Raw genomic sequence first — 9,573 nt, 5'->3', positions numbered from 1 at the left:
AAGAAAAGTTACTAGGATATGGGTGAGGTGGGCCTGTTTAGAAATTGTTCTTTGAAGCAAATCCCACCTGAGTTGTCAAGAAATCAGCAGTTCAGTTCACAGGAATCAGCAACAGCAGCTCAATCCACTAGCAAATACTTCACGAATATACCAGCAGTTCTGTTCAGTAGTGTCGGGATAGCAAACATGAATCAATGGTGGTGACATGACCTAGCAGAAACAGCCAGGCGCCTGCCAAATCCACACGAGTCAGCAGGAGTGACCAACAGGAGTACCTGGAGAAGTTCTCTGCCATGCTCTCTCAGTGAAGTGGAGATCAGTGAAGAGGAATATGTGAGGCTAAGAAGCGTGGCAAAGCCAGCTGTCGGAGCCCACCGTCACAGAGCACTGGGTCTATTTATACTCCCAAACATCACATGTTCTCCCACAGGTCTTGCCTCACCCTGGGAGTCTGCACTGACATCTCTCCGGCAATTGGCTCGAGTTCACAAAAGCGGCAAGACACCAGAACACCACCAGAAGTTTTCTTGGTGCGCTTTCTTCCTATGAAGTCACAGCAAGCAGAGCTCAGCAACTCAGTGTAAGGTGAGCCAATATTTGCATGTCAGTAGCAAAAAGTCCTTCATCACTTGTCCTTTCGTGTGTTTGCTTCAGCAAAACACATCCTCCCACTTGTGTCCACTTCAGGAAAACACTCCTTCACATGTCTGCCCCAGCAAGACACCACCCAACACAACCGAGTTCCCAAAGAAACAAGTTTCCATTTCATAGCCTGAAGTGAGGTGTGAAGGATTATCAAGAAGGTCCTTAGCCATTCTAGTCACGTCAGCAATGGGTCTCTCTTTTTATTGGTCACATTTATTTAGTTAGTTAGTTTCTTTGGGGTAGATGAGTATGCATGTGAGTGTGTACACATGTATGAATGTGAGTGTGTGTATGTGTGTGAATGTGTGTGTGGAAATCAGAAGACAGTTTGTGGGAATTGGACCTCTCCTTCTACCATGTAGGTTTGGAAATCAAACTTAGGCTTGTCAATAGGTAGTTTTTACCAGATAAGCCATCCAGCCCACCGCAGCCGTGATTCTTGTTTCTCTTTTAATTCCAGAGTTTCTCAGTCCTAGAACATGGTATTAAATGCCATCCTGTAAAAATATCCACACACTGTAATTCCTCACTGCGGTGGGGATGAGACTGTACCATTTACAAGGAGAGACTGGTCACAGGCTTTGACAAAGGAAGACAAGACAGTGCCACTGGAGAGCACTGCCCAAAGGCACTGCCCAGAGGCCACTACTGCCAGGCCCACCCAGTCTCTCCTAGAATTGAGCTGTTAAACATAGTGAGAAGGTTGCAGTTGTGGCATGGTTAGTACAGAGCTTGCGTGGCCTACGTGTGGTCTTAGACTCAATTTCCAGTCCTCCCCAAGTTAAAAAAAAAAATAGGGTTGTCAAGATGGCTCTGAGTGAAGGTACTCAACCTGATGACCTGAGTTCAGTCTCCAGGACCCACATAATAGATGATGAAAACCAGCACCTGAAAGCTGTTCTCAGAGTTCCACAAGGCACACCTACACACACGCACGCACACACACACACACACACACACACACAGACGATAGGCAGGCAGGACACAGAGAGTGACAGAGAAACATAATTTAAAATTAATTAGTTAAAATTAAAAATGTAGGAAGGGTGGATTCTTATCACTAACCTCTGTTAATAAAGTGGAGAAGCTCCTACTGAACAGCAGGAGACCCAAGTGTGGTGTTGTCTAAACCATTTATTACCATTTAATAAACTCAGGAAATTCAGTTACACCTCTTCATTCCAATGACTTCATCTGTGAGATGAAATTCATGACACACATCTTCCTGTCTCATTGCCTGAGTGATTGGAAGAGTTAAACACAATAGACACATGCACAGAAAAGATCACCAGGTGAAGTCAGAACTGGACACCTTTATTCAATCTTGGGACTGTGAGATCATAGCTGGTCTACCTACCATGATCAGAAAAGAGAATTGCTCAGATAAACCAATTTCTTTTATGAGTTGAGAATTATTCAAGCCTTCATACAGAGTAGTACCAAATTTGAAACATAAGTAAGGCTGTTACTATATGCAAATGGTTAAAGACCCAATGTATGAATGCACGTAGCAATCTAAACAGATGCTACACATTCCTGCAAAGCATGCGGAAAATGGTCTTCAACAGATGCTTTAAAACTCTGCCTGAATTATAGCTTTAAGACAAAAAAGCCAGTAGATTTGCACCAGAGATCTCTGACCTCTTCCACCCCCACATCTGTCTTTCCTTAATACTAAACGTAGAGCAGATGAAGAACCCAGCAAATAGGACAGTGCCTGCCTGCATCTGCTAATAAACCAATACGGGTGAGCCAGTAGGGAGAAAGCTCTCAAGTGGTCTGTACACCTTAGCAGGGCTGGAAATAATTCATGCATGGGTTCCTGCTTTTGAGGAATTCACCATTTATATAACTCAGACACAGCACTATTTGGTAACACTTACTAGGTTTTTACTATGTGCCTGACGCTCACTGTAAGGGCTTTAGTCCTATCGACTCATCTGAGCTTTTGATGACCCTGTGAAATAGAGATTATCCAGTTTTCTCAGAAGTTCAGCTAGTTGGTCCAAGAGCACATAGCTAAGTAACCACACAGACATTTCAGTCCATGCCCTAACCATGATGTTAAACCACTGTTCTAGAGAGACACAGGAAAGAGTAGAATACCTTTTGATTTCACTCATACTTACTATATGTTATAAATGTTAAAGATTTATTCTGTTTTTAATTGTGTGTGTGTGTGTGTGTGTGTGTGTGTGTGTGTGTGTGTGTGTGTACATGTGAATACAGGTGTCTGTAGAGGCCAGAAGAGGGCATTGGATCTCTTGAACTAGAGTTACAGGCAGTTGTGAGCTACCTGTAGTGGCTATTCTTGGTTATCAACTTGACTCTATCTGGAATGAACCTCAATCCAGAATTGGAAGGTTCACCTATGATCCTAATCTGGAGGCTCAGAGATACAAGTTTCTGACCTGGATCTTGGCATGGAGATCTTAAAGCATAGTGGCTATGAATTCCAGAAGATTAAGACAGGGAGATCTCTGAGTTCAAGGTCATCTGTGATTAAAGGCAGGCTGGCACATACCTTTAATCTGGACCATACCCTCTGCTGGAGATCTATATAAGGACATTGGAAGAAGGAAGACTCACTCTTCTTTTCCTGCTTGCCTCGTGGGACTGAGCAGCTGCTAGATCCTTGGACTTCCATCCATAGCTGTTGCTGACCATTGTTGGGGAGTTGGACTACAGACTGTAAGTCATCAACAAATTCTCAAACTATATAGAGACTACCCATATATTCTGTGACTCTAGAGAACCTTGGCGAATACACCACCTCAACACCATTACCCTCTCTCATCCTCCCAGCCCAGTTACAGAAACTATTCCTCTCCACAAATTCTCCTACTTTCATGTCTTTTGTGTTGTGACCAACCTAGTTTAATTAGGGCTGTTTGGATGAACTTTGATGGGAAGTTATTTACTGGATGGAACATGGGCAACATATCAGTGGCTAGATAGTGGGAGAATGGGAGACTGCTCTCCCCTAGCAACCATCAACAGTCAGTAGCCTCCCCAGGACCCAATCTTTCGGGTCTCTTGTATGAATAGGAAGAGCTGTGGTGACTTCATGAGTAAATGAACCATGTCATGCCCAGAAGACATTTTTGTGGTGTGCCCCTTTGTCCTCTGCCGATTACGTTCATTTTCACCCCTGCTTCTTTCTGTGTTCCCCAAGCCTCAGAGGTGATGATACACATGTCCCATTTAGGACCAAACACTTATTCTCAGTTTGCCAAATTACATGTTTCCGCATTAACTTCTGAGACCATTGCAGTCAGAGCCTTCCCTTACAAAGGTTGAGTACATCACTAACCTATGAGTATAATTGTCGGTATTTACAAGGTAGGTTGACAACATGTCCACTTATAAAACAATAGCAATAGTTTATCCCTCTTCTGTCACCAGGCTTTAAGACTTCCCTAGCCATGAGTTTTGGCCAGGTTTTCAGAAGCAGGCATGGGTTCCCCCTTGTGGAGTAGACCTCAAATTCAAGCATAAAATAGTCGGTTAGCCCTCTAGCAGTCATGCCACCATTGCACCAGTGGGTACATATTGACTGGCAGCCTGGTACTGTTGCTCTCAGGGTTCATGTAAGATTATTGGTCAATTTTCTCTTCTTTCCACCATGTGAGTCTCAGATACCAATCTCAGATCATCAGACTGGACACACCTCTTTAGATGCTGAACCATCTCTCCAGTCCGCAAATGTTTTAAGGCCTTGAAGGAGCCAATGGCAAGCTGGGGGTGTGTCTTGTGTACTGATACTGAGATGAGTGGGGGCGGGGTGGGGGGAGGACTAGGGGTGGAGGTTGATGCTCAGAAGTAGCACAGATTCAGGAGGCTCTAGATTCACTCTCTAGCACCCCAAGGGTGGGAAAGCAGGGGAGAAAGAGTGATAGGCAAAGATCCAAGCAGGCAAACTGAACAAGTCCAGGAGCGCCCGCAAGCTGCCGAGGCTCATGGGAGCAGCGTTGAGATTAGGGAGCTTGTGTCTCCATCAACATGTCTGGTTGATTGCCTCAAGACAAATCAAAAGGCTGGGACCTCAGTGTTGACGAGTCCAGTACACCATTGTGGTTTATTTTCTCCTTTCATTAATGACCAAGTTCATCAGAAATCTGTATTGATCGCGGATGAGAAACACATGCCTTTAATCATTCACGTAAATCTAGCACAGTTAGGCCAGGCTTTTTCTTTCAGGTAACTACAATGTGTATCAGTGGAGGATTTTGAACAGAGTAGTAACAGGACCCAAACTTATCTTTCAAGGACTCCATTCTCCTCTATATTGTGTGAAGTAGTACTGTTCTATTGTGATTCAAGTGGTAATTGTGAATTTTCCTGTAGATGTGCTAAATAGTGTAAAAAAATGCTGAGCATGGTGTTCAATAATCTGAGTGGTTGGGCGGCTGAGATAGGATAACTGCAAGTTTGAGACAAGCCTGGCTTCCATAGTGAGACACTATCTCAAATACAACAAAACCATCCAAAGACAGGTGAATGCAGTAGTGTTAGTGTGTGTGTGTGTGTGTGTGTGTGTGTGTATGTGTGTGTTTACATAGTGTGTGTATGTATGTATGTGTAGTATGTGTGTGTGTTTTGTGTATATATGTGTGTCTGTGTGTGTAGTATGTGTGTGTGTGGTATGTGTATATATATGTATGTATGTGTGTGTGGTGTATGTGTGTATATGTATGTGTGTATGTGTGTGTGTGGTATGTGAGTGTGTGTGTGGTGTATGTGTGTATATGTATGTGTGTCTGTGTGTGTGTAATATATGAGTGTATATGTGTAGTATGTGTGTGTGTGGTATGTGAGTGTGTATGTATATGTATGTATGTGTGTGAGTGTATGTGTGAGTGTGTGTGTGTGTGTGTGCATCCATGTACACTCGGGAGGAAACCAGAGGACACCAAGCATCTTCCTCTATCACTTTATACCTTACATCTTACACTTTCCATGAGACAGGGTCTCACTGAATTCAAGAAGCTCACAATTTCCACTGGTCAGAGAGCTTTCAGAATATTAATAATACAACATAACCTAATATGGCTAACATACCATTTTTTTTAAAGATTTATTTATTTATTATATGTGAGTACACTGTAGCTGTCTTCAGGCACATCAGAAGAGGGCATCAGATCCCATTACAGATGGTTGTGAGCCACCATGTGGGTGCTGAAGTGATGACCTCTGGAAGTGTTCTAAACCACTGAGCCATCTCTCCAGCCCCCATCATACCATTTTAATATATAGTCCATACAAAAAATGAATATTACTTTTCTAATGTCTTTGAAATCCAGTGCCTGTTTTCAACTTCCAGCATATCATGATTGCCATATCTCAAGTATTCAGGAGCCACACCATGTGTGGCTGGAGGCTTTAGCACAGATGGGAAGACAATATGTCTTCCATGTGCCTCCTCCAGCTGGGGGTTGTAGATATTACCTCTCAAACATGCAGGCTGGTGGAACTCTCTGAGGCAGCTTCCGAAACTTCCTAAGAATAAGCAGATAAAACCTGAGGTTGTGCACTAATAATGTTGGATCTGTGTACAGCACTCTCTGTCCTTAGCACTTGTCATTGTCATCACAACAGCATGCTCATCAGAACACTGCTGCTACCCTGTCTTTATAGACGAAGGAACTTAGCCACGAGTGATGAAGTAATTTATCCAAAGCCACACCACAGTCTGCCGTCAACACCTATGATTTCATCCATTACACCAGTGACCCTCAAACGTGTTTGTTCATACAACCCAAAGAAAGTTGCCTCTACCAACAGTGGCAGACTCCACTTTTCACTCTTAAGTCAGAGCTGTTGCAAATGGGGCTTTTTCCCCTTATATATTATAAGTAAACTTTATTTTCATGTCAACTATGTTCAGCAACCTGGGTAAATTCATTTATCAATCCTTATAGGTTATTTATTTAATTATTTCAGACTTTCTACCCATGTAATTACATCATCTGCTCACAATGACCATTTTATTCCTTTATCCTTAGTTCTTATTTATTTAATGTTATTTTATTGTACTAGCTATGACGTTTAAGGAACTACACTATAGTGCATGCCCAGGACCATTCAGATACCAAAAGAAGTGAGCTATCTCACTTAGAGGCTCAGACCATGTGCGGCTCCCAAGAGCTACTTGCGACCCGGTTTCTGGTGTGGGCAGCCGGCTGTACTGAGCATGTCTACGGGTCCAGCCCACAGAGTATGTACCATGGAGGTCTGAAGAGAGCCATGTCTTGGAGTCCTTTGTGCAGCGTATATACAACCAGCCTTTCCTTGCCATTTGCAGTGGGCACCGAGCCTGAAGCACCATCCAAAACATCTCCTAGGCTGCCTATCTCTGCAGCCCCGGGCCCACTCCCACCAGGCCCTGCTGCCCTGGTGGGAAGAGGAGCAGTGAGCTCACTAGGGACTGTGGAGCAGCCACCTGCCAGCCGCCATGTGGGGATGGAAGGAGTTATATCCATTCAGACCACCACCACTACCCTGTGTGATGGCAGGAAGAGGCTTGCCAGACAGATGTGAATGAATGAGGTTCTGGAGAGGCCAGTTGTCCCCAGCACAATGTCAATACAGTGGGCAAGTATTGGTGCCAGTGTTAGAAGGGGCAAAGCCCATCCGCTAATGGGATGCTCTGCCTGCCCAGGGGAGCCTCCTCCCTGGTGACCCCAAGCCCCACAACTGGATTGGCAGCGTGGTGAGGGGGGAGGTACCCAGGCTGCAGTCCTGGGCTGACATGCTAGAGCAGAAACTGAAGTTGGCACTGGTCCCACTGGTCCCAGGGCATGACCCTGGCAGCCTGTTGGCCTACTCCTTCCAGCAGCTGGGCCACATCAATTCACCGAGTGAGCAGGTCTCCTTCTCAGAGGAGCTGGGGTCCTGCTCTTCAACCAAAAATCTGCGCTAGCCTCTCATCTCCCAGGCGGGACCGAGCTGTCACCCCTGCATCTCTTCCAGCCTGAGAACAGGCGCTATCTGGTGGTGCCTGTGAGCAGAAGGCCTGCTTGTCTGTCTGTTTCTCAGGAAGTTCCACGGATCTGAGAATGGGGAGTGGGGCCTTGTGTGACTCTCCCAGAGAGGCTTTCCAGGTACAAGAGGTCCCTGCCCAGGAGGGAACTGTCCCCATCTTTGTCAGAATAAAGCTGGGACAAAGAAAGAAAAGGAGCTATTGTCTGGGTATGGTACTGAGTTGGCATCCGTAAATGTTTCTTAGAGACAAAGTTTTCATCAGTAGGTCCAGCATTTACTGCATTTCCAGATCTTACTTATTAGAATGAAGGCATCCCCTAGTCTTAATATGATCGATTGGAATTCTCATTCTATGTGAGTGTTAAGTTCTAGATCTGGGGAGATCATCTTACTGTCCTCCCCCACCACCCCCTACCCTCCCTACCCCCCCCCCCCCCCCCCCCCCCGCCTTTTGTTGCTGTGGACACAAGTGATTTTCTAAAGCCAAACAAACTTTGCATTTCTGGAATGAACTTCTCTTAAAACGATGTCTTTCTTAATCTACGCCACTGGATTCAATTAGCTAATTATCTTCTTCAGAGTTTTATGGGGAAGATTAGCATGTGATTGTCCTTTCCTTTAATGTCATTCCTTTTTGACATCATCTGGAGTATACTGGCCTCATAAAATGAGCTGGGACAGGTTCCCTTTTTTCTACTGACTAGAAGTGTCTGTGGAAGGAAGGTGTGTTTCTTCCTTTAGACTAACTCGCTAATGGAGACCAGAAAAACTTGTAAGATTTTTAGTCATCAATTCAACTTTAAAAATCATATCCTTATGAATTCTTTCAAATTTTCAACTATTTTATTTTAAACTATGTATTTTCAAAGTAATGTGTAAGTTCTAATAATCTGTATTTTGGGTCCTTTTTTTTTTCCTCTAACTTTTGAGACATGGTCTCACTATGTTGGCATAGCTGTCCTGACACTCATGGGTTCCAGACCTTCCCCAAGTCGTTGGGGCGACAGGCAAACACTACTGCGTTTAGGAAGGGAGGGGGGTTTGCTTTGGTCTGTGTTTTTGTTGTTTGTTTTGTTTGGGCTTTTTTGAGACAGGGTTTGACTGCATAGCCCAAGCTGGCCCTGCTTCAGCCTCCCAGATGCCAGGAGCACCAAGATGCACCACCACAGTCAGCTCCCAAATTCTGTTTTCTTAAAAAGTTGCTTTGGGCCGGGCAGTGGTGGTGCACACCTTTAGTCCCAGCACTTGGGAGGCAGAGTCAGGCAGATTTCTGAGTTCAAGGCCAGACTGATCTACAGAATGAGTTCCAGGACAGCCAGGGCTACACAGAGAAACCCTTTCTCAAAAAACAAAAACAAAAACAAAAACAAAAACAAAACAAAACAAAAAAAAACCCAACAAAACAAGAAAACCCCAAAAAGTTGCTTTGGTAATTTCACCTAATATAAAAGTTATTTATGGGATTATTTTTATCATATTAATGTTTATACTATCTGTACCAATATCCCCTTTTACATTCCTAATAGAGGTATTTTATAGAAAATATTTCAAAATAATCTATCCCTGACCTACTGAAGAATGGATAAATAAAATGCAGTATATCCACAAAGTATTATTTAGCCATAAAAAGAATAAATTACTGATGGGATGAATATTGAAAACATGCTGAATGGAAGAAGCTATTTACAAAGCAGCTCGTGCTGTACAAATTTATTCATATGAAATGTTCAGAATTAGCCAGAAAACAGATTCGATGTTTCCTATAACTCGGGGGCTTGGGAAGGTAAGGTGAAACATGGGGGTGAGTGACTGCCAGAATTATGGGGTTTCTCTGGAGGATAATAAAAACCAGTGGTAGTTGTCCACTGAATTCTAGCTCAATGAAGTTGTCTGTCTTCGACACGTCACTATAAGTTTAACACCCAGCACAACAAAAACCAACCA

At 43.9% G+C, this 9,573-nt stretch overlaps 1 pseudogene; it reads left to right on the top strand.

Annotated features, from left to right (window-relative positions):
* The first annotated feature begins 6,774 nt into the window (after positions 1–6,774).
* Positions 6,775–7,567, top strand: LOC127664183 (epidermal growth factor-like protein 7; annotated as a pseudogene).
* Positions 7,568–9,573: the final 2,006 nt, after the last annotated feature.

The sequence above is a fragment of the Apodemus sylvaticus genome, chromosome 13 (genome assembly GCF_947179515.1).
Source record: "Apodemus sylvaticus chromosome 13, mApoSyl1.1, whole genome shotgun sequence".
Classification (NCBI taxonomy): Eukaryota; Metazoa; Chordata; class Mammalia; order Rodentia; family Muridae; genus Apodemus; species Apodemus sylvaticus.
Note: the sequence above shows the minus strand (reverse complement) of the source record. Positions and strands in the feature narration are given on the sequence as shown.